Below are 25,793 nucleotides of genomic sequence, written 5' to 3'. Positions count from 1 at the left end.
ATGGAAGAATTTATGTGCTTATGATTTTGATTTGTTTCTTTCATTACAGCTTACTTAATTCAGAAAAGAAAAATAGTGATGGATAATTTTCTGGCACCCCAAAGGAAGAAAATTTTATGTTTTCATATCTGATTTTTGTATTCTATTCCATATGAATGGCACAATTATCCACAACAGGTCATTCAGTATAGTGAAATAAGCTTTGGCTTTGGGATCCATACAATGTATTGAACATTCTTGCTTTTATGAGAACTGAAGCAATAACAGAGACTTGTGCACCAATGTTCACAGCAGTGTTATTCACCATCACAGAACATGGAAACAGCCCATATGTCTAGCCACAATAGAATGGATTGAGAAATTATTATGGTACATTCACACAATGGAATACTGTGCAGGACACAGGAGCAGTGGTTTTGTAAATCAATACCTAACTGAGAGGGTTCCCACGGGAACCAAAATATGACTTGGAGTGCATCCCACCTGAATTTCAGAACCATCTCAGGAACAGGTTTTGAGGCCTTGAACACTAACAAGTGAAGACCAAATGATTTATGGGAAGATTTCAAAGGTATCATCCAGGAAGAGTGTAAATGGTCATTACAGAGACAGAAGAGAAAAAAAAGACCAAAATGGATGTCAGAAGAAACTCTGAAGATTGCGCTGGAGTGCAGAGAAGCCAAAGCAGTAGGAAAACTTCAAGATACTATAGAGCTGAATAGAAGATTCCAAAAGGCAGCACAGGATGACAAAGCAAAATATTACAATGAAATGTGCAAGGAGCTGGAGTCAGAAAATCAAAAGGGCCTAACTCATTCAGCATTTCTTAAGCTCAAGGAACTGAAGAACAAATTCAAACCTTGAGTTGCTATAATCGAGGATACTTTAGGGAGAATATTAAATGATCCAGGAAGTATTAAAAGAAGATGGAAAGAATATACTGAGTCACTGTATCGAAAGGAATTGGCAGACAAAGAATAATTTAATGAAAGAACATATGAGCAAGAGCCTATGGTGATGAAGGAAGAAGTTCAAGCTGCTTTGAAGGAAATATCAAAAAATAAGGCCCCAGGAATGCCAATTGACGTATTTCAGCTAATGGATGCTGCCCTGGATGTGCTAACCAAGTTGTGCCAAGAAATATGGAGAATAACCACTTGGCCAACTGACTGGAAGATATCTATGTTTGTTCCCATTCCAAAGATGGATGACCCAACAGATGTGGAATCCATAGGACAATATCATTGATTTCACATGCAAGCAAGATTCTACTGAAGATCATCCAAAAATGATTGGAACAGCACATCGGCAGAGAACGCCAGAAGTCCACGCTGGGTTTAGAAGGGGTCATGTTACTAGGGATATTGTAGCTGATGTTAGATGGATCTTAGCTGAAAGCAGGGAATACCAGAAGAATGTCAGTATCTGTGTTTCATTAATTATGAAAAGGCATTTGACTGTGTGGATCATAACAAACTGTGGGTGACTCTGAGAAGAATGGGAATCCCAGAACACTTGATAAATGCTAATGAGAAATCTATACTTGGACCAAGAGGCAGTCCTCAGAACAGAGCAAGGAAACACTGCATGGTTCAAAATTGGGAAGGGTGTATGCCAGGGATGTGTCCTGTCTCCATACCTTTTCAACCTATACACAGAACAGATTATCCAAGAGGCTGGGCTCTATGAGGAGAAGTGTGGCATCAGGATTGGTGAAAGATCTATCAACAATCTGCGTTATGCAGATGACACAACCCTGCTTACTGAAACTGAGGAGGACCTGAAATGCTTGCTGCAGAGTGTCAAGGACTGTAGACTTCAGTATGGATTGAGGCTCAATATCAAGAAGACAAAGATTCTCGCCCCTGGGCCAATTGGCAGCATCAGGATGGATGGTGAAGAGATTGAGATTGTTCACAACTTTAGTCTGCTTGGCTCCACAGTCAACACTCTTGGCACAGTAGCCAGGAAATTAAAAGACATATCGCGATGGGAAAGTCTGCTGTTAGGGACCTCTCCAAAGTTCTGAAGAGCGATAGTGTCTCTCTGGAGACTAAGGTGCATCTGATACAGGCTGTGGTCTTTGCAATCACTTGTTATGCATCAGATAGTTGGACAATGACTAGGGAGGATAGAAGGAGAATTGATGCCTTTAAGTTGTGGTGCTGGAGAAGAGTATTGAATGTACCATAGACTGCCAAGAAAACAAACAGATTCATCCTGGAAAGGGTTAAACCAGGCTGCTCCTTGGAAGCAAGGATTCTGGAGCTTCGTCTGACATATTTTGGACATGTTGTAAGGGAGGGACTGGTCCTTGGAGAGGGACATCATGCTTGGTAGGGTGGAAGGAAAGTGCAGAAGGGGTAGACCCTCTATGAGGTGGATTGATTCAGTGACTGGGATAATAGGGATCGGTGTGTTGGACAGTGTGATTGGCACAGGATATAGCAGGGTTTAGGACTGTTGTATGTATGGTCGCTATGAGTCACAAGCGACTCGACGGCACATAACAACAACAAGAGAAATCTGACAGGGACTAGAGAGCATTATGATAAGTGATTTAAGTCAGTCTCATAAAGACAAATACTGTATAAAACCATTATTGTAGAAATAGGTAACTACTAAAATGTGTATGAGGATCTTAGTGGGGGAGGGTGGGAACAGATGAATGAGGATGGGTGGGGCGGGGTGTGTTGGGTCATCATAGGGTCACACAGTTTGATGGGTGGGTTAATGAAATCGAAAAGATTGGGTGTAAAAAACAATGTATATGAACTTTGTAAGTATACCAGTATAAAATAAAAAAAATATACTAAAAATACTATTTATAGTTATTACCATGTCTTGACAAGGTGCTACTATGTTCGGTAAGTTACTTGTGTATTCTAGGGAACCCTGGTGGCATAGCATGTAGGGAATTGCTCAGTTAACCCACAGTGGCACCTCTCTAATGATTGAAGTCCACCATCCACTGTGTGGGAGAAAGGTAGGAGGTTTCCTCCCATGCGGCTCACAGCTTCCCCAAAGCCCCCTGAACGGCCAGCTGTGAGTCATTGTGACCCAGCAGTATTGGGTTGAGTTGTGCGTTCTGTTCAGTAGAGACTGTTTTTAAATACCACATCGACACTTTCTCTTTAGTTGTTTTTTCTTTAGTTGTGTATAGAAGCGTAGCGCCCAGTTTCTTTCTGTTGCTGAAATGTTTTTAAACCAGGAAAGAAGGGAAATTAAATGAACTTGCCCTTTCACATCTTGCTCTTTGATGAGAAATAGATTGACTTTGATCCTTTAGGTGATTTTGATGTGCACCACTCATTGATTTCAGCTTCTGTCTTTTCTTTTCCTCATTATCACATGCATTTGCTAGTTGTCCCTATCTTTAACCATGTATGATACTTGTAAATGTATGAAATGCAAAATAGAATTCTATAACGTTACTTGCTATCACTAAAATCATTCAGTCTTAGTGATTTATCTTTTCATACAAACGTGTGGAACATCTGAGATCTGCTTCTCTAGTGTATATGGATAGAGAGGTGAATAATTGGTGATTTACCTCATCAGAGACATTTAAACAGGGATAGAAAAGCAGTTCTAGTACAATTTGATGGAAATTACTGTAAAAGTATTCATTAAAGATGATCAAGGAAGAGGATCTGTAAAACTTGTGATTTATTTGAATTTTCCTTGGTCTCCCTGGAATCTCTTTTAAAATAAGTAGAAGCAATTTTAAAGCTATTAAGTAAAAATAATTTTCCTTTTCCACCAAGCAAGAATTATATCATATTAGACAATTGTTTAGAATTCTACTAGAAAACAATACTAGTTAATCGGTTCATTAATTAGATGTCCAAATAAATTATTAACATCCTTCGTGGTCTTAGAATGGTTTATTATTTCATATGAAACTATTGTGTTTATAACTTTCATCTTTCCTTTTAGTTCAAAGGGCTATAATGACTTAGTTCTTGTCAGACATGGCCAACTTGTATGTAGAACTGGAGTTGTACAATATAGAATATCAACCCAATTATGTCATTTTTATAATAAAACATCTGTCTTTTAAGTTGTGTACTCTGAATAGTACTTAGAAATCCATCAAGAAGAAGCTAGTTAAGTTTATGGGGAGTTTTAAAAAATTAATTTTAGACCTTGAAAGTCCAGTTTCATTCAAGGCATTTGAGATACTTGGAGAGAAATACAAGCACAGAAGATAAAATTTAGGGTGATCTGTGTTGTATTGCCTGGTGTTGAAGCTCTTAGGTACAAGTCTTTGAGGTTGTAGACCAGACTGTTCTTTCTTTGCCTCAGCTTCCCATTTGGTTGTTGTAACAATTTTAAGTACTTCAGGTAAGCATTTGAAACCATTCCTTGCCACACAGGAAGCATCCTATGTATTCAACTATCATTCCAGTTAGGGAGCTGTGGTGGTTTAGTAAGTAAGGAATTGCACTGCCCATCCAAAGACAGGCAGTTCAGATCCACCAGCTGCCTCATGGAAAAAAGATGGGCATTTCCCCACCCCGCCCCCCCTGTGTTATTTACAGCCTCTGAAAACCTGTTGAATGATCAGCTAGCAGTCAGTTCTGACTGGATGGCATATAACAATAACCACATTTGCGATTTCAGCTTTCAGGATGCCAGTGGCACCTGATACTCTTGATAAAAACACTATAAACTCTGGATGAGATGCTTGAAACCAACCAGACAACAAAAACTCCAAGGATTTTAAGGCACAAGAAATAGGGTTGACAAAAACCAGTAGCTCTGGGCGAGGAATCTCACTTGGAACCCCATGGTGTATGAAGAGTGTACCAGCTTGACGACTGAAAACTAAAGGTGGACTGAAGTTGGTGCATAGGATGGCCAGAATGCTAAGGAAAAAGGCAGTACATTTCTGAGGACAGAATTCAGGGGCTGTGGAATGTGTCAGTGTACCCCTGTATAGGAACAAACAGAGAGGAACCTCTCCAAATTGTCTGCATCCCTCTCTGTCCCTTCAACTCTATGTGAGTGAAGCAGATACCATTTTTTACATCTGAGAACAAAACTGAAAGAGATTTAAGTTGATACCTGCCCTCATTACCTAGTGCCACCATGCAGAAATGCCACAACATGGGTATCTTTGAAGAATAGAGATTTCTTTTCCTGTGGGTCTGGAGACACCAAGTCCCAATCAGGCCTGAGCCATGTTGACTTCTTTTGTGGCTATTTTATATGGTTCTTTTACTTCTAGGTTGTCCCCACCTGACATCATCTTCTGTCTGGCCGCTGTGACTACTCCACTGTTTTTATGGCACCACTGAGAAGTGACTATTTATTCTAACAAAACAAACTTCTCCATCCAGTCAAGTCTATTTAGAAGCATAGCAAGTGATTGAAAAGAACATGGCATGAATCATGAGTGCCTTAGTCCTCAAACTAACACCAGTGTTCCTCAGTAATTTGGGGAGGTCCTCAATGCAGACACACCCAGTGCAATACCTCTCCTGATTTGCTGGTGCCAAGTGTATTGACTGCAGATCAATTTTCAGTAGTTCTCTGAAATACTAATCTAACTCTACTGTCCTATTCAGATAACTACAAACCACAAACCAAGCCTAGTGCTTTGATGTCTTGACTTCCAGGAACCATTAAGTTCCTGAAACTGTAAATCTTTATGGGTGAAGCTTAGCCAATATTTTCCCTTGGAGTGACTGGTGAATTCAAAGTCAATTTCTCCATTAACATTCAAGTGTGCACCAGCATACACTGCCAAGCAACTGCAACCAAACAAATCATGTCATAAACAGCTAGTAGTCTCAACAGGTGAATTATTCTGTATATGTTTTTTTATGATTTGATGTTTAGAGCTGCTCACATATGCAGTTGCAGTTCCTAAATAAACAAAACCAGCTCAGTTCATTGCCACTGAGACAGAACTCAAAAGTTCATGTTGTTGTTGTTGTTGTTATGTACCATCGAGTTGCTTGCGACTCATAGCAACCCTATGAACAAGAGCTCTAAATGTTGTTCTATCCTGTGCCAACCAAGCCATCTCAAACGCACTTATTCCCACCGCTCCAGTCGCAGAATCGATCCATCTCATCAAAGGTCTTCCTCTCCTTCACCGCCCCTCTGCTCTGCCAAACATGATGTTCCTCTCCAAGGACCAGTCCCTCCTTGCAACATGCCCAAAATATGTCAGACGAAGCTTCAGAATCCTTGACTCCAGGGAACACTCTGGCTTCACCCTCTCCAGGACAAACCTGTTTGTTCTCCTAGCAGTCCATGATATATTCAACACTCGTCTCCAGCAACACAGCTCAAAGGCATCAATCCTCTTTCTATCAACCCTATTCACTGTCCAACTCTTTGATGCATAGCACATAATTGCGAAGACTATAGCCTGGATCAGGCGCACCTTAGTCTCCAGTCTGACATTGTTGCTCTTCAGTACTCTTGAGAGGTCCCTCACAACCGACTTTCCCAATGCAATTTGTCTCCTGATTTCCTGGCTGCTGTTACCAAGAGTGTTGACTGTGGAGCCAAGTAAATGAAAACTGTTACTTATCGCAATCTCTTCACCATCCATGCTGATGCTGCCAGTTGGCCCAGTGGTTAGAATCTTTGTTTTCTTGACGTTGAGCTTCAGTCCATATAGGTGGCTGTAGTCCTTGATCTTCTGCAGCAAGCGCTTCAGGTCCTCCTCAGTTTCAGCAAGCAGGGTTGTGTCATCTGCACAACGCAGGTTGTTGATGATTCTTCCACCAATCCTGATGCCACATTCCTCTTCATATAACCCAACGTCTTGGATGATCTGTTCTGCATACAGATTGAAAAGGTATGGAGACAGAATACATCCCTGACGAACCCCCTTCTTGATTTTGAACCATGCGCTGTTCTGACAACTGCCTCTTGGTCCAAGTATAAGTTTCGTATTAGCACAAAAGTTCATATACATTGTTTTTCACACTGTTCTTCATTCACATTGTGTTTCATACAAATCATTCCCATTCATTATGTTTTATAAAATCAATCACCATTGGACCATGCCCACTATTACCCTGTCCACCTTCAGTGAATTTTTTGAAGATGGTAAACTGTGCAGGAGGACACTTCCTGTCTTTATATTATAGAAGTGACGGATTGTAAGTGTTTGCATTTGGCTTGGCAGACAACTCCTTACCCACTTGTTGTTACGTGCCAGCAGCCAATTGTGACTCATGTTGACCCAATAAACAATGGATCTGAACTCTGTCCTATCCTGTGCCATTCTCACTATCTCAGAAACACTTGACCTTATTGTTACATTAACCATGTCAGTCCATCTTGTTGAGGGACTTCATCTGTTTCACTGATCCTTTTTCTTTCCATGCGTGATGTCTTTTTCCAGTGACTGGCCTCTCCAAGCAACATACCTGAAGTATGTCAGATGAAGCTTCACTAACCTTGTCTTCAAAGACTGTCCCGGTTGTACCTTCTTCAGGACAGGCTTGTGTAGGAAACACACACACACACACACACACACACTCAGACTCATTGCCCTGAATCAGAACTAACTCTTTGATGGGATTGTCTGAGACTGTAAATCATATTTTCCTTGGAGGGAAATCACATTTCCATGGGAGAAGACTGCCTGGCTTTCTCTCTGGGAGCAAATAGTAGATTTTAACTATCTACTTTTGGGTTGGCAGTGCAACTCCTTATGCATTAGGCCACCAGAGCTCTCTAAATATTTACTTGCAATCCTGAAGACATGCAGTTTGAATTTACCTCAGACCTTGGTCGGTTCTGATTTTATAATACACAACAGCAGTAACAACAGAAGCTCTTAGGTGATTATGCTAATCCAAAAGCTGAGGATTCTCATCCTCACAGAGGTGCCTCAAAACAAAGATCTGTTGGTCACCTCTGACCTTCGTTGTTGAACTCTCTTGTGAAGGACAGTGCTGGTGCTGGAGAGATCGATGTGAGCCATGGTTAACTTAATGGCAGCTCTCTTAGCATCCTCTTGTGGCCTAGTGGGTAAGAAGTTCGCTGCCAACCCAGAGGCAGACAGTTCGATTTCACCAGCTGCTCCACGGGAGAAAGAGAAATAGTCCCCTCCCTTGTGATTTACAGCCTCTGAAAACCTGCTGGAGCGTCAGCCCTGGGTTAGTCCTGACTTAGCAGTGGGGAGGTTTGGTATGGTTCTTTCAAGAGTCTAGGCTTTGTTTCCATTACTGTTTGAATGGTTCTTGTACAATTATCTCTTTGGAGATAGACTTGTATTGGAAAATGGAATGATTTTAGCAAGAGGACTATCTTTAGTCAACATCTTCTTTAAAAAGTCTCTACTATATTCCTTTTATGATGAAGGCCCAGTGCTTCCCAAGCAAATGAAATTATAATCTCTTAAATTAGATCTAAAAGTATCCACTTATCAATGTCTGTCTGTCATTGGTGTGAATGAACTTTGTTCTGTGGTTGTCATCTTTAACTCTGGTTTGCAGTCTTTAGTTTGGTGACATGCTCTCTGAGGAGCCCCTTCCTGCTTGGAAGCTAAGGCAACTCCATGTTGCCCCATGTTGAGTGATGTGGTCTCACAGAGCTCCAGAGATGTCAGCCTCAAACTCAATAAGGAGGCCAGTTTCATCAGCATGTAATTGAATCACAGTGGTCCAGCTATGCACTGTTTTAGATTAGGGATCTTGAAGGGGGAATTTGTTTTATTTGATTACTTTCATTCAATTTGGGCTGCTTCTTACAGATTCCCTTTGGGTTTAGGATAGAATATGATTTTTCATGTGTTCATATTTGTTAGCAGGGGAGTCAGATGGTAAAACCCCCCGCCCCCCCAAAAAAAAACCCAACACCCTATTCTCAGGTATACCAGTGATTTGAGATCTTGATAATCTTTGAGGCTGTTTGCATCTCTGCGGTAGAACAGTCACTCTTCTGGGCAGAAGATATGGGTTTGATTCCAGCCAACATCAAGCAGCACCTTCACCTATCCATCAGCAGAGGCTTACAGAATAGGCTTCCATGGAGTTTTAGGCTAAGATAGATGAGTAAGAAAGATCTAGAAAGCTAATTCCAAAGCTTAGCCAGTAAAAACCTTGTGGTTTCTAGTAATTTTCCACAACCAGTTGTTTGAATGACAAGGACTGGACACTGTCTGGCTGTGTGTTGGGGCTGTTACAACTCAGAGACTGTTTTGATGACATCCAATAACAACACTGAACCAGCTGGTCACTTATTTGCATTTTCTTAAAGTTTTAATTTACTTAGTGCGTAACAGTTTGGGCTGATCATTGAAAGGTTGTCAATTCAAGAACACAGAAATCAGCTAATCCACCTATGACCTACTGATTTTTTACAAGGATATGAAATCACTTAAGTGGGGAAACGACAGCCTTTTAAACAAATGGTGTTGGCAAAATTTAAATAACATCTGTAGAAAACTCAAGCAAGACACACACCTCACACCATACACAAAACCCAATTCAAGGTGGATCAAGGACATAGGAGTAAAACCAAATACTATAAATTTCATCAGAGGAAAGCTTGGAAGGACTGTAGAAGCCCTACTGCACAGTATGAACAGTCTTCCAAGCATAATGAAAAACCTACATTCAGGAGAGAACAAAATAAATAAATGAGAACTTCTAAGAATCAAATCACTATGCACATCAAAAAACTTCTCCAAAAGGGTAAAAAGGAAAGCCACAGAGTGGGGAATAATATATTTGGTAATGATATATCTGATAAGGGGCTCGTGTCTAAAATTTATAGAGTACTCCAACCCCTCAAAAAGAAAAAGGTAAACAACCCAATTACAAAATGGGCACAGGATATGAACAGACACTTCACCAAAGAAGACATTCAGATGCTGAATAAACACCTAAAGAAATGTTCAAATTCCCTGGTTATCAGAGAGGTGCAAATTGAAACAACTATGAGATATCCTCTTATCCCAGCAACAACAGCAAAGTTCAGCAGAACAGAGAACAACAAATGCTGGTGAGGTTGTGGACAGATTGGATTGCATTTAGCTTTAAAGGTCTGAATACCACAAAGACAGTGCCTAGTCCTTCATTGAGGATTACCAACACCACCCCCGTCCCCCGCCCCCACACACACAAAGAAAAGAAAGGCTGTCAATTCAGATCTTCCAGTGGCTCAATGGTAGAAAGAAAGTCAGTCTTCCTTCTGTTATAGCCTTGGAGGGCTGTCAACCCCATGGAGAGCTGTCTTGAGTCAGAATCAATTTAAATGGCAATGGGCTACTCATGTTTTATACTGTTGTTGTGTATTGTTGAGTCAAGACTGAATCATAGCTGACCCTCCAGCAGGTTTTCAAAGGCTGTAAATCTCATGGGAGGAGATTGTCCATCCTTGTCCTCCTGCCAGTTGGTGAATACAAACCCCAATCCTTTGGGTTCACAGTGCAACTTTTTTACTGTTAAGCCATTAGACCTTTTTTATACTAGGGTATTTTTGTTGTTGTTGTTAATATTGTATCTCTGTTTCCACTGGAATAGATCTAGAGTTTATTTAGGAGTCTATTTTTATGCATAGTAGATCATCTGGAGTTTATTTGGGGATATTACTGAGATGTTAATTTAATTGATGTTTTCCCCCAGTGGTTAAGCAGTAGCCTCATCATTATTCATCATCATTATTCATGATTACTCATTCTCTTTGTTATGTTAGATGCCCTTTAAATTATACATTACATCCATACATATTTCCAGATGTGTTACACTAAACTATGTGTTGTTACTAAGCCCTATTTTTTGATGTCCTCAGACCAGTCTTAATTTAATCATTATATTCTCTAAAGTTTCTAAAAAATGTTTTAATATCAAAAAGGTGAATTGCTTTCAAGCCTCTCCCATAAATTATTGTTTGTGTTCTTGCCTATTTATTCTTCCAAATGAAATTACTGTGATATTTAATTGAGTTCAGTGATTCTACACAGGCTTGGAAGCAAGATAATGTGTTATTTACTTAGCATTTACCCTTCAAACTTGGTTAACATCACAGGTATGTGGGAACCATTTGAACATATCTCCTCATTGGGGAGAGTTAGATTTTCTGCCTAGAAAAAGGGTAAGCATTCCTATAAATAATTCTCAACCATCAGCGCAGGATAGAATCTCGAAACTGAATAGGAGTAATCTAGGCAGTAGGTTTTTTAGGGCAAAGCATAAAATGCAAATAAAATTCTAAAATGTCACAACTGCAAATTCACAAGTGCAAATTCACAACTCTTACCTTAAGTTGGACGTGTGTTTGTGTGTTTGATTTTAGATTGTAATATATAAATCCATCCCATTGTTACATAATTTTTTTAAAGAATCACCCTGATTACTTCAAAACCAGAAAAACGACAAGCAGCCATGATAAAATAGAACTCCATGAATTAATGTACTTACTCCCCCCACTTTCCTTTATCCCTTGATCCTCCTCCCTGAATTGTGTGACCCTGTGATTTCTCCCCTGCCCACTCTCCCCTCTGTACAACCACTCCTTTCTCCCTTATATCCCCCCTATGTTTTACTAGTTACCCTTCTGCACTGTTTGTCCTTATGAGACTGAGTTCATTCAGCAGAATGCTCTTCAGTCTCTCCCAAGTTATGTAGTATTTTTCAAATTGTTGCTCCTGAGTGCTGTATAGTATTCCACTGTATGAATGTACCACAATTTCTCAATTCATTCAGTTGTGATTGGACACTTGGCTGTTTTAATGTTTTTTTGATTGTGAGCAACACTACTATGAACATTGGTGTAAAAATCTCCATTTGTGTCTCAGTTCTAATTTCCTTAGGGTATATTCCTAGCAGTGGAATAGCTGAGTCATATGGAGTTTCTATTTTCATCTTTTTGAGGAAACACCAATAGCCTTTTTTCCAGAATAGTCATACCATTTTTTACTATCCTACCAGCAATATATGAGAACTCCAATCTCTCTACTTCCTCTCCAACATTTATTACTTGCTTTCCCATTAAAGTTTACCGCTGCTCCTAGGAAACTAAAGGATGTACTTTTGTGACAATTTGCCCATTAAGTTTTATTTCAGACTGATGACAGAAGCAGCTTTCAGGTCCCATGTAGTTACACAAAAGTGGCATTCAGTATGACACTGAGGAGAAAGACATCATTTCCTTTTATAATTTCCAGATTGTATTTTGACATCTCCTGGTTTTTACTTAGCACTTTATAATTTTTGTTTTAAAGTTACCTGCACCACTTAGGTAAGCACCTCAATCTGAGGTCCTGTGAATATTTATTTCTGAGTTGTTTTTAATGTGAGTTGTGTTTATGTGTGAAAAGAAAAAGAAAAAGCAATCACTATTTCTATCTATAGAACTAATTTAGGAAAGAGAGGAAGTATAAATAATTGGTTTATTAAGTGATTGAAGTTCCATTTAATGAATAAAATCTTGTTTGTGTACTTATATTAAAATAGCATCTGATAGTAACAAATAGAGATAGTAGGTTTTCTATAAATACTGTTTTCTCACCCCTTCTACTGTCCAGGCATTGGTTGAAATATGATTGGTCTCTCTAAATGTGGGCATTTTAATATAAGAATATAGCATAGATTTCATTCCTTGGGTGGAATTTCAGCCACTTGCTCAACCAATCACTGGACATGTAGGTAGGTATAGTGGCACAGAGGTATGCATGCAACTGTGTTTCAAGGTCAAGGAGAGATACTGTGCAACAAAGCCTTAGGGATATCTTCCTTTAAAGACAACAACCAAGAAAACACACAGAGACTTTCTACTCAAACACACATGGGTTGTTAGAAATTAGAAATGGCTCTACAGAAATAGGCTTGTTTGCTTGTTTGTTTGAAATTGAGCCTGTGTGGATATGGTTTTTGTGGGAGGATAATTAGACCAAAAAGAAAACAGTTGTATTTTGGGGTTGGTTCTTTTATTATTTGGTCAAAGCTTTGTTTGAAATAGAGAGAAATTAAATTATTCCAATTGCATTTTGTGGTAGACCAATATTATAGCTATGAATAAAAATCTAGGAATGGTGGATTAAATTTAAAAATAAATTTGTGTGGAGGTGTTGGAAACTACTGAGTTGAAAAGGCCTTGAAGGGGCCCAGGTTCCAGAGAACAGAGATGCTTAGTGAGTGGACTGCTGTTGTTCAGTGTTGCCCAGGTGACTGTGGCCCATAATGACCCCTTGAACCCCGAATCTGAACCCTGCCCTATCCTGCCCCAGCCTCATGACTCAGACCCATTGTTACCATCACTGTATCAACCCATTCCATTGATGGTCCTCCTCTCCTAGTCTGCATCTCCATCTTTCTCAGTATATATCTGTTTCCAAGGACTGACCTCCCCTGACAACATACTCAGAGTATGTGGTGTTGAGTTTCACCATCTTTGCCTTTAGGGGAGCACTGTTGTTGTTTGCCATTGAGTCAGGACTGACCCATAGCTACCAGTGGGTTTTCAGAGCCAATAAATCACATGGGAGGAGATTGCTCATCCATCTCCTGCATTGGATTCGAACATTGAGCCTTTGGGATTGCAACACAGCTTATTACCACTGGGCTATGGTAGCTCCCAAAGAGCACTAGTTCTCTTTATCATTTCTACCTAGGCATGTTCATTGAGTAGTAAGCCATGCAAAGACTGAGGCAGAAAAGTCTATTTAACTTGATAGAATTTGGGGGAATGTGAAGGCAAAACTTTTTGTTTAGGCCTTTAGAAGTTGTCAGAGCATGTGAGTACAACATCTTGAAGGGAAAGGAGGCTAAGACAAGATGTATTTTTCTCTACAGTTTTGCTGAGCAGATTTCATTAGGGTATTGATGTGATTAAAAGCAATATTAACAGTATCTGTTGAGTTTAATTCTTCTGCTATTGCTGTTGTGTACCCTTGAGTTGGAACCAACTTATAGCTGAAACTCCAGAGAGTTTCCAGAGGCTATAAATTTCACTTGAGAAGATTCCTTATCTTTCTTCTATGAATTCTTGTGCTAAGGAGGCAAAATTGTGTTCCACTACTTGTCGTGGGTCACTACCCTGCTAACACTTGGGTTTTTCAGAGATTTACCTTCCAGAGTATTGCAGGAGGCTGGATGAACTTGAGGTAGGCTCTGTCTTACTAAGTCTGAACTCAGAGTTTAGGAATTACTGTTTCTACACTTCATCTAGCTTCTGGGTACAGGCACATCCTCTGTGCAAGAATAAACACTTTTTTTTAAAAGTTCTGTTGAGTTGTAGATGAATCATAGCAGACCTATGAATGAAAGGCCTGAACGCTTGTATAACTTTCATAGTTTGTCTAAGATTATAGAGTTTCCAGAGGCAAGCTATTTCAGAAGTGGATGCCACTCCTGTTTCTAAGCTTGTTTTAATCAGGAAAATCCACCGAGTACTCTCTATCATGGGTAACCATTATCACATTTGACACATCAGGGTCACAGTGTTCAGCTTCACAGCAACAACAAGTTACCTCCATACAGCAAATTGACAGACCAGTGCTATACCACTAAGAAGGATGTTTGACCAAAAACAACTAAAACCAGGCCTAAGGGCCACAGATTTAAATCACCCACATTTGGCTTGATAGCGTAACTTTTTATCCACTAGGCCGACAGAGCTCTCTCTGTTACTCACAGCAATTCTATGAACAGCAGATCTAACCCTTGCCATATCTTACATCATCCCCACAATCTGAGACACACTCAAGCCCATGGCTACAGTCATCATGTCAATCTATTGTGTTAAGGATCTTCTTTTCTTCACTGACCTTCCACTTCTCACATTACCAGCTCTTATATTAATGTAATACTTAATACTTGGCTTACATACCTTCAAAAAAGTAGTTGTTGGTGAAATGATTGTAAGGGAGGGAGAAAAAACAACCAAACAACCTCAATTACCCCATAATATAAATGAATGATATATAATAGAAATGAAGGACTGTATGGAAAATAGTATAAATGCATGAACCATAATGCATATGAATAATCAAAGTATTAATGAAAAAGAAGCTAAAAAGTATTGTTGGCCATACAAAAAATTGGGCCTGTAATGAAAATATCAGTAGGTACATGCCAAATCTCACGGAATAGGAGCAGGCATTCATGGAGTTCAGACTAACTGTTTACCACCCAAAATGAAAAAAAAAAGTCCTTGGGAAAGTCCCCTGTCAGCTTCATCTCACATATGTTGGGGTACGGTGCTAAGAGAGGTTATTCCTTGGAAAGGGACATTATACTCTGAAAGATGGAGGGTCACCAATGAGAGGAAGAGTGCCAGCAAGGTGAAGTGACACAGTAACTGAGCAGTGGGCTTGCGTATATCAGAGATGGTGGTGATGACACAGAATAGGACAGAGTTCAGGTCTGTTGTTTATAGGCTTGCTATGAGTCATACTCGACTTAACAACACTTATGATAGTTGGAGAAGAGATTGTCAACAATTTCAGAATACTTGACTCCACAGTCAACAATCTTGCCAGCAACAGTCAGGAAATCAAAAGACAAATGAACCGGGGAAGTCTGCTGCCAGGGACCCCTCTAAAGTGCTAAAAGAGCAGTGATGTCAGTCTAGATACTAAGGTGCACCTGATCTAGGCCATAGTCTTCACAGTTACTTGCTTGTGTCAGAAAGCTGAATATTAATTAAAGGTGACAGAAGAAGAATTGATGCCTTTGAGTTGTGGTGCTGTAGAAAAACATACCGTAGACCATCAAGAGAACAACCAAGCCTATCTTGGGGAGGGTAAAACCAAGTTTCTCCTTGGAAGCTAGGAATTTGAAGCTCTGTTTTATGTACTTTTGGCATGTGGCCAGGAGGGGCCAGTCATTAGAGAATGGCATCATACTTGAAAAGGTTAAAGGACAGCATAGTAAAGGAAGACCTCAAATTAGATGGATTGACACAGTAACTAGAGTAATGGTGGTAGGTGTGTCTGAGTAGATAAGACTACCTCAGGATAGGGCAGGGCATATAGACTTTCTATGAGTCACAGGTGACTCGATGGCATAGAACAACAACTACAGAAAATCAAATGGAAATACTAAACACTGTAAGTTACATAAAAACTCAGTAGGTAGATGAGTTTAACAGAAGCTTAGAAAGTTGAACAAAGGATTAATGAGATAGAAATAGATTAGTAAAAAATACTCAGAAGACATACAGATAAGAACAGGGGAAATGAAAGGGAAAGTTGACAATTATTTAAAAAACTTGAAAATGGAAATACCATTTGATCCAACTCTTCCACCAATAGATATGTCATTATTGTTATGTGCTGTTGAATCACTTGTGACTCATAGCAACACTATGTACAACAGCTCTGAACCCTGTTGTATCCTGTGCCAACCTTATTGTCTCTGACATACCTGCACTCATTACCCCAGTCATTGAGTCAATCCATCTCATCAAGGGTTTTCCTCTCTTGTGCTGTCCCTCCACCCTCCCAAGAATATTTTCTCTAAAAACTAAGAGCTGAAATATAATAGATATATGCATACCCTTATAATTGCAACATTTGTAATAGCAAAGAGGTAGGATAAGCTCAAGTACTCATCAGTGAATGAATGGAAAGAGAAACTATGCTCCTTTAACAAAATAGAGTACTATGCACCATTGAAAAACAGTGTGACTCTGGACACAAAACATGGAAAAATCTAGAAGACATTATGCTAAGTGAAATAAGTCAGTCACAAAAGAACAAATATAAGATTACTATCATGAAAATCTAATGTTGTCACACAAAGTTACAGTACTATACGGTTACTAGAGAAGGTAAAGGAGGGGCAAGTAAAAAATTCATTGGTAGAGAATAAACCCTTGAGGAACTCTGCCCAAGGAAAATGGACAGTCCTCTCCCTTGGTGGTTTACTTGGAAAACAGATGGAAGGTCAGTCCCTGTGAGTCAGACCCAACTCAATGGCACTGGCATTTCTCTTTGACCTTGGAAGAATTAATCTGGAAATAAAGAAATCAAAGATGAAAACAGATCTGAAGTCTTTGAGAAAGTGAATTATAATGATAATTATATTTTAAACTCAGTAATCATGAGGGGATACCCAGCGAACAAACCCAAAATAAGACCTATCAAAATTTGCAAAAATTTACTAATATCAAAAGTAAAAACTGTATACATAAATTCAAATTAAAATCTTTATTTCATGTAATTTTATTATATGAATGCAAACATATACTTAGTATTTGACTATTTATATTATATTGGTCTCATAGGCTCCTTTTAATATATTATTAGTGAGATAAAGAATTTATATACAAATAGAAGACTATTTTGAGACCTCATGCACTTACTGCAGAGGGTCAGGGGCTGCAGCCTTCAGTATGTACTGAGGCTCAATGTCAAGAAGACAAAGATTCTCACCACTGGGCCAACTGGTAGCATCAGGATGGATGGCGAAGAGATTGAGAATTTTCACAGCTTCAGTTTGCTCGGCTCCACAGTCAACATTCTTGGCATCAGCAGCCAGGAAATAAAAAAAATGTATTGCGATGGGAAAGTCTGCTGTTAGGGACCTCTCTAAAGTACTCAAGAGCAATGGTGTCTCTTTGGAGACGAAGGTGTGCCTGATACAGGCCATGGTCTTTGCAATCACTTGTTATGCATCAGAGAGCTGGACAATGGCTAGGGAGTATAGAAGGAGAATTGATACTTTTGAGCTGTGGTGCTGGAGAAGAGTATTGAATGTACCAGGACTGCCAAGAAAACAAACAGATTCATCCCAGAGAGGGTTAAACCAGGCTACTCCTTGGAGGCAAAGATTCTGGGGCTTCGTCTGACATACTTTGGACATGTTGTGAGGAGAGACAGGTCTTTGGAGAGGGACATCTTGCTGGCTAGAGTAGAAGGATAGCGCAGGAGGGGAAGACCCTCTATGAGGTGGATTGATTCAGTGACTGGGGTAATCAGGATGAGTGTGTCAGAGGCAATGCAATTGGCACAGGATAGAGCAGGGTTTAGGGCTGTTGTACATAGGGTCGCTATGAGTCGCAAATGACTCAACAACAACAACAACATATCTATATTGATGTTGATTACTTTCTATATATTGAACCCTATGGGCATCAGCTATATACGAGTCAGTTATGATGAGATGGCAATGAATTTTTAAATATAGTCACAAAAGTATGTATATATGTGAATACATTTGGTCATGTTGTAAGGAGGGACCAGTCCTTGGAGAGGGACATCATGCTTGGATTGATTCAGTGACTGGGGTAATCAGGATGGGTGTATCGGAGATGGTGCAATTGGCACAGGACAGAGCAGAGTTTAGGACTGTTGTACATAGGGTCGCTATGAGTTGCAAGTGACTCGATGGCACATAACAACAACAACAGCAGCAGCATTTACTTATACTTATGAATAAGAAAAATAAGAAAGAGTTGAACAATAAATTATTGTTGTTGTTGTTACGTGCTATGGAGTTGTAGGTGACTCATAGTGACCCTATGAACAAAAGACCTGAACACTTGTATAACTGTCATAATTTTTCAAAGTTCATAGGATTTCTGGAGGCAAGCTATTTTGGAAATGGGTGCCACTTCTGCATCCAAGCTTGTTTTAATCAGGGAGCTCCACCAAACACTGTCCACCATGGGTAACCATTATCTTATAACATTTGGCACATCAGTGTCACATTGTTTGACATCACAGAAATGACAGTTACCTTTGTATAGCAAATGGACAGACCAGTGCTATACCACTTAGAAGAATGTTTGACCAAAAACAATTAAAACCAGGCCTGAGGGCTGCGTTACTATCTATCTAAAAAACACGCCTGTGAACTTTGATAAATGTCAATAGGTATAGAAAGGCTTCAGGCCCTTTGTTTTTAGGGTCGCTATGAGTTATACTTGACTTGAGGTCAATCAACAAAAACAATACCTCAAAGATAGAACAAAAAAGCAGTAATATAAGTAATAATAAAGACCACAAATTAATCATATAAAAAGGTAAATTAGAGTATCAAAACAATAATTGGTTTGTTGAGATGATTAATAACAATGCTGAAAATCTCTTAACAAGACTGAACAAGGCATACAAGAATGAAAGTGAAATTAGCAATATTAGAAGGAAGAAGGCAGACGTCACTGTTAAAACTGTGTTGTTGTTGTTGTTGTTGTTGATAAGTGTCATCGAGTCGTAGGCGACTCATAGTGACCCTGTGAATGAAAGTCCTCAGCACTTGTGTGACTTTCATCCTTTCTCAGGTTCATAGGGTTTCCAGAGGCAAACTCTTTACAAAAGTGGATGCCACTCCTGCTTCCAAGCTTGTTTTAATCAGGGAGCTCCACAAACACTGCCCACCATGGGTAACCATTATCACATTTGACACATCAGTGTTACAGTGTTCAACTTTACAGCAACGACGAGTTACCTCTGTACAGCAGGTGGACAGACCAGGGCTATATGACCCAGAAGACTGTTTGACAAAAAACAATTAAAAACAGACCTGAGGGCCGCAGATTAGAGTCACCCATCAGACAGTAAATGATACAGCTTGGATCCTCAGTTAACACCCTTGGTCCAATAGTTAGGAAAACAAAAGAAGTATATTGGGAAAGTCTATTGTTAGAGACCTGTCCAGAGAGATGAAGAGCAGTGATATCCTATCAAAGGCTATGAGGAACCTGGTTCAAACCATGATCTTTTCAATTACTCGCTCTGTACCTAAAAGTTGAACAGTGAATAAAAATGGCAGAAAAAGAATCAATGCCTTTGAGTTATGATGTTGGAGAAGAGTGCTCAGTATCCCAGGGACTGCCAAAAGGACAAGCAAGTTATTTTGGAAAAGTTGCGGCCGGGGTGCTAATTTGCAGGGACGAGTCCTTGAAAAAGAAGCTCTGGTGGTCTAGTGGTAAGAAGCTGTGCTGCCAACCCAAAGGCGTTGATTCAAATACACAAGCTGCTCTGTGGGAGTAAGATAGACAGTCTCCTCCCATGTGGATTACTGCCTCTGAAAAATCTGCTGGAGGGTCAGCTATGCATCAGCTCCAATTTCATTATAAGTAACAAGGAGAATGCCATGCTTGGAACGATGAAGGGTCAGTAGAGGAAAAGACCCTCAATGAGACTGACTTGCTGACTGTAATGGTGGGCTTGTGTATGTCAGAGGTGATGAAGATGGCACAGGACAGGGCAGGATTCAGATCCATTGAGCTGTGATAGACTCACTGGCACCCAGCAAAGGCAAGAGGGGCTGCAGAATGTTGTGGCTGTGGTGGAAAATTATAGGGAAGTTCTTTAAAAAGTTTAACATAGAAATTGTGTATGAGCCAGCAATTCTACTTGGTATAAATCCAAGGACAATGAAAGTACTGACATAAACAGACGTGCACACTAGTCAGTGTTCACTGCAGCACTATTCCTAATAGTCAAAGGTGGAAACGCCTTAATATCCCTCAGTGGATGAAATAGATAAACTACAGTATGTATATGCAATAATACGTTGTTGTTGTTATGTGCCGTCGAGTCGTTTGTGACTCATAGAGACCCTATGTACAACAGCCCTATTCTCTATCCTGTGCCAATCGCACTGCCGCTGACACACCCATCCCGATTACCCCAGTCACTGAATCAGTCCATCTCATAGAGGGTCTTCCCCTCTTACGCCGTCCCTCCATCCTCCCAAGCATGGTGTCCCTCTCCAAGGACCTGCCCCTCCTTGCAACATGCCCAAAGTATGTCAGATGAAGCCCCAGAATCCTTGCCTCCAAAGACTTGCTTGGTTTAATCCTCTCCAGGATGAATCTGTTTTCTTGGCAGTCCATGGTACATCAATACTCTTCTCCAGCGCCACAGCTCAAAGGCATCAAGGAGAATTGATGCAATAATATAGTGTTGCTATTAGTGGCAGTTCAGTTGATTCCAACTCAAGAGTGAACTTGGATGCAGCAGATCAAAACACAGGCCATGGTAACATTGTGCTGTCACTGTGTGAATGCTTCTTGTTGAGAGTTTTCCTCTCATTCTTGACCTTCTGTCTTTTCCAGGCATGTTGTTCTTCTCCAAGGACTGGCCCCTCCTGTTAACTTGCCCAGGTCGTGTGAGATTAAGTCTCATCTTCCCTGCCTCAAAGGATAATTCTGGCTGCCCTTATTAAAGACAGACCTGTTCCATCTTCTGGCAGTCCGTGGGATATTATGTGTTCTTCACCAATACCACAGTTCAAGGGCATCCTTTTTTCTTCAGGCCCCTTTATTAATTGCCAAACTTCCACATGCGTACGAAGCATTAGAACACGGATGCCATTTTAAAGCTCAAGATATAACTTACTCAAGCCAATGTATTTTAAAATGCTGCAAATACATTTGAAAATTGGACAATGAATAAGAAAGACCAGAGAAGAACTGATACCTTTTAACTGTGGTATTGATTAAGAGCCCTGAATATCATGGACTAGAAAATAAAACAGAACAAAACCCTAAACCACACAGATTTGTTTTGGAAGAAATAGAACTAGGGGTTCCTTAGAGGCAAAGATGGTAAAACATTGTGATACTTTGAGCATGTTCTCAGAAGGGACCATTCCTTGGAAAAAACCATCATACTAGGAAAAGTACAGGGCCAGGAAAAGAGAGGAAGATGCTTAATGAGATGAAAGTGACACAATGACTGCAGAGTGGGCGTGAGCACAGCAGAGGTTGTGAGGATGACATGAGATTGGGCAAACTTTCTATCTGTTGTACGTGGGATAGCTGTGTGTTGTAGTTGATTTGATGGCGTCTAACAGGGCAATGCTATACCAAACGGTATATCTAAAATGAAGAACAAACCGCTACTGGTGGAGATGTGTAGAAATTGAAACTCATACATTCTTGATTACAGTATGAATTTGGACAATCAGTTTGAAAATCTGTTTGGTGGTGTCTACTGGAACATTGTCGTTAGGTTGTTAGATCCTGTAGCATTGAGTACAACTCATAGTGACCCTGTGAACAAGGATCTGAACCTTGGCCTGTTCTTTGCCAACTTCATACTTTCTGACACACAAGCTCATTGCTGAGTCACCATGGCAACTCAATCGGTTGAATGTCTTCCTCTCCTTCCTTGTCCCTCCACCTTTCCAAGCATGATGTCTTGCTCCAAGAATTAGCTTTTTCTGGCAGCATGCCCAAAGCAAGCAAGATAAAGCCTTGCCATGCTTGCTTCCAAGGAGCACTCTGTTTCTCCAAGATAGGTGTTTGTCAAGAGAAAAAAACAGGTATGTCTGTTGTTGTTGTTGTTATTATGTGCCATTGAATCACCTGCAACTTGTAGAGATTCTTTGTACAATAACTCTGAACTCTGCTCTATCCTGAGTCCATCTCATTGTATCCGACACACCTACCCCTATTACTCCAGTTAGTGTGACAATCCTTCTAATCTGGGGTCATCTTCTCCTGTTCTGTCCCTCTACCCTTCTAAGTATGATTCCCTTCTCCAGGGATTGGTTCCTCCTGTCCACGTGCCTAAAGGATGTGAGACAGAGCTTTGAAATTCTTGCATCCAAGGAGCAGCCTGGTTTTACCCTTTCCAGGATAAATTTATTTTCTCAGTGATCTATGGTATTTTTAATACTCTTCTCCAGCACCACAACTCAAAGGCATCAGTTTTTCTTTCATGATTTTGTCATTGGCTCTCTGATGCATAGCAAGTAATTGCGAAGACCATTGGCCTAAATCAGGTGCACCTTAGTCTCCAGGTGAGTATTGTTACTTTTCCCTTTAGAGAGGCCCCTGACACCAGCTTTCCCCCAAGCAAATCATCTTTTGATTTCTTGACTGCTGGTGCCAAGAGTGTTGATTTTGGAGCCAAACAAGCTGAAGTTGGGTCTAACCAGATGTAAGACTTTGACTCAGTAATTCCATTTCCACGATGTGATTGACTGCTCTCTCGAAGTTTAGAGGTATTCACTCACGGGTGCCTTTAGAAGAAAGGTCTGGTCATCTATTTCTGAGAAGTCAGACATTGGAAACACAAATACAGTTTTCCTTGGATACACGAGGCATTGCCGTGAGTTATAGTCAACAAGATGGCAGATGTACCAAATAATAATGTTTTTCTGCTTTCACAAACAAAAACAAACAAGCCAACAAACCAAAACCACAAAACACCCCTCTCAAAACAAAACAACATGTGCTCCGATGTTCATCACAGACTGCTTGTAATTCCCAAAGGAGGCAGCCTAAATATCCAGCAATGACGGCATTCTTTTCTTCATTATTTATTAATATTTTTATTGCTGTACATTTTCTTTCTCTCCCCTCCCAGCCCATCCCACATTGCATCTCTTGTTCCAGATTGTTGTCATCCATATAATGAATGGCTGCATTTTTATGTATGAATGAATGTGGAATGAATGGCTAGTAGCCATTGAGTTGACCATAGCTCACAGTGATCCTGTGAACAGCAGATGTGAGCCTTACCCTCTGTGTGTCATCCTCATCATGCTCTCCAGCAGGCTGGAGCCCATCCTTACAGTCACAGTTTCAGTCCATCTCCTTGAGTGTCATCCCTTTAGCTGTCCCTCTGTCTTTCCGAGTGTGATGCCTTTTTGCAAGGACCGGTCTCTTCTGAGGACATACCCAGAGTATGTGAGACCAAATTTCACATCCTTGCCTCTATGGAACACATTAGGTGCACTTCCTCCAAGACAGATTTGTTTGTTCTTTTTGTAGTCCGTGGGATCATTAGCACTTTTGGCCAACACCTTGTATTATAGAACATACAGTATTATACCATGTAGTATTCTAGATAGTGAAATGAATGGATTACTCTATGCAGCAAAATTATGAGTATCTCAAATATAATGTTCCTTTAATATGGTGGATACAAGAGAATATATTTGCTTTAATGTCAAAATGAACAAGGAGCTCTAAAAGGCAGCATCCAGGTTTTAAGTGTTTCTTGGAGCTTGGAGAGTTGATTTCATGGGCTTATTTTATATAAAAAATTATTATTTGCATGTTGTTGTTATTGTGTTCTATTGAGGTGGAACTGACCCATCCAGGCCCTCCAGCAGGTTTGCAGGGCAATTAATCCAACAGGAGGAGATTGCTCATCATTCTCTCTCAGATCAGCTGGTGGGTTTGAAACATATACCTTTGGGCTACCATTGCACCTCCTAGTTTTCTTTATTTGCTTTGCTCAATAAAAATGTAACACTTTTAAATCACAACTTCCCTTTTAAAAAGTCTAAATTATGAATTTTATGTTTGTCCCCAGAACACAGTGTGCATATCTTAATTGTTTAGTAATTGATAATTATTTAGTAGTTTTAAAACTGGCCCAAATGAAACTAGTGATTTTTAACTTTTATTTCTCTTTCTTGACTAGCTCATTATAATAATTCTCTTTGGTGTTTTCAGATATTTAATGATGTCAGTGATTTTCCTTAACCTTAATGAGAGTTGTCATGAAATTGCTCTGCATTGCTTCCTTGTAATTGCCGCTTTATTGCACTCCAGTCAGCCTTTAATTCTGTGGACCATTTGTCTTGTCATGTATGTTAAGTTGATGTCTTCCACCCATGCTGGTGTGAAGTTGTTCTTTGAGCATCAGGTTACCAAATCTTTGTTGTCTTGCTACTAACTTTTGCTGCTTAAGACATTGCTTTGTGGTAACTACTGCCTGCCCGTCCTTCCAAAGTGATGCAGTGATGAGAAGCCCTATATGTGGAAGTCCTCATGGTTCCTATAGAAAAAAGCTTTGCCTCTCAGATCTAGGGCCAAACTGTAGCTTTAGGATGAACTGATTATAGTTTATCATGGAAAAATGGGTTCTCTTTTGCAATAGTGATCATTAAAATCTCCCTTTAAAAGTTTATACTTCTATTAATATTATGAATTATGATGTTATGAACTATGATAACAAGTTGTCTGTCTCATAAAATCCTACAGTGTGTTATTTTTACAAGATGTGGAGTGAAAAAGAGAGTGTGTTTGAGTATGCATATATATGTGTGTGTGTGCACATGTAAGTTATATGTATGCATCTGTCATTTTCATGTGTATGTGTGTATACATGTAGACAATATGTTGTTAAATGCCATTGAGTCACCTGTGACTTATAGCGACCCTGTGTACATTAGCTCTGAACCCGGCCCTATCCTGAGTCAATCTCACTATCTCCGACACACCTAAGCCTGTTTCTTTAGTCACTGAGTCAATCCATCTCATTCAGAGTCTTCCTCTCTTGCACTGTCCTTCTACAGTTCCAAGCATAATGTCCCTCTCCAAGGACTGGCCCCTCCTTGCAACATGCTCAAAGATTAAAATCCTCTCCTCCAAGGAGCAGTCTGGTTTCACTTCAAGATGAACCTGTTTGTTTTCCTAGCAATCAGTGGTATATTCAATACTCTTCTCTAGCACCACAACTCAAAGGCATCAATTATTCTTCTATCATCATTAATTATTGTCCAGCCCTTGGAGGCATAGTAAGTAATTGCTAATACCATGGCCCAGATCAGGTGCACCTTAGTCTCTACACTCACATCATTGCTCTTCAATACTCTGGAGAAGTCCCTGACAACAGATTTTCCCAAGGCAATTTGTACATGTATGCATGTTGTTGTTGTTGTTGTTATGTGCCGTCGAGTCGCTTGTGACTCATAGCGACCCTATGTTCAACAGCCCTAAACTCCGCTCTGTCCTGTGCCAATTGCATTGCCTCTGACAGTCCCATTCCAATTATCCCAGTCACCGAATCAATCCACCTCTTAAAGGGCCTTCCTCTCCTGCGCCGTCCCTCCACCCTCCCAAGCATGATGTCCCTCTCCAAGGACCGGTCTCTCCTCACAACATGTCCAAAGTATGTT

The 25,793-nt window shown here is 40.1% G+C and overlaps 1 protein-coding gene across 1 annotated transcript in view; it reads left to right on the top strand.

The window, feature by feature from the left end:
* RYR2 (ryanodine receptor 2 (cardiac)) overlaps positions 1 to 25,793 on the top strand; it is an 814,526-nt gene that overhangs the window by 94,309 nt on the left and 694,424 nt on the right. The window lies entirely within an intron of this gene.

This window comes from Elephantulus edwardii, unplaced genomic scaffold (genome assembly GCF_000299155.1).
Source record: "Elephantulus edwardii isolate Elephantulus edwardi_28Jun2011 unplaced genomic scaffold, EleEdw1.0 scaffold00166, whole genome shotgun sequence".
Lineage (NCBI taxonomy): Eukaryota > Metazoa > Chordata > Mammalia > Macroscelidea > Macroscelididae > Elephantulus > Elephantulus edwardii.
This window is presented reverse-complemented; position numbering and strand designations above follow the sequence as displayed.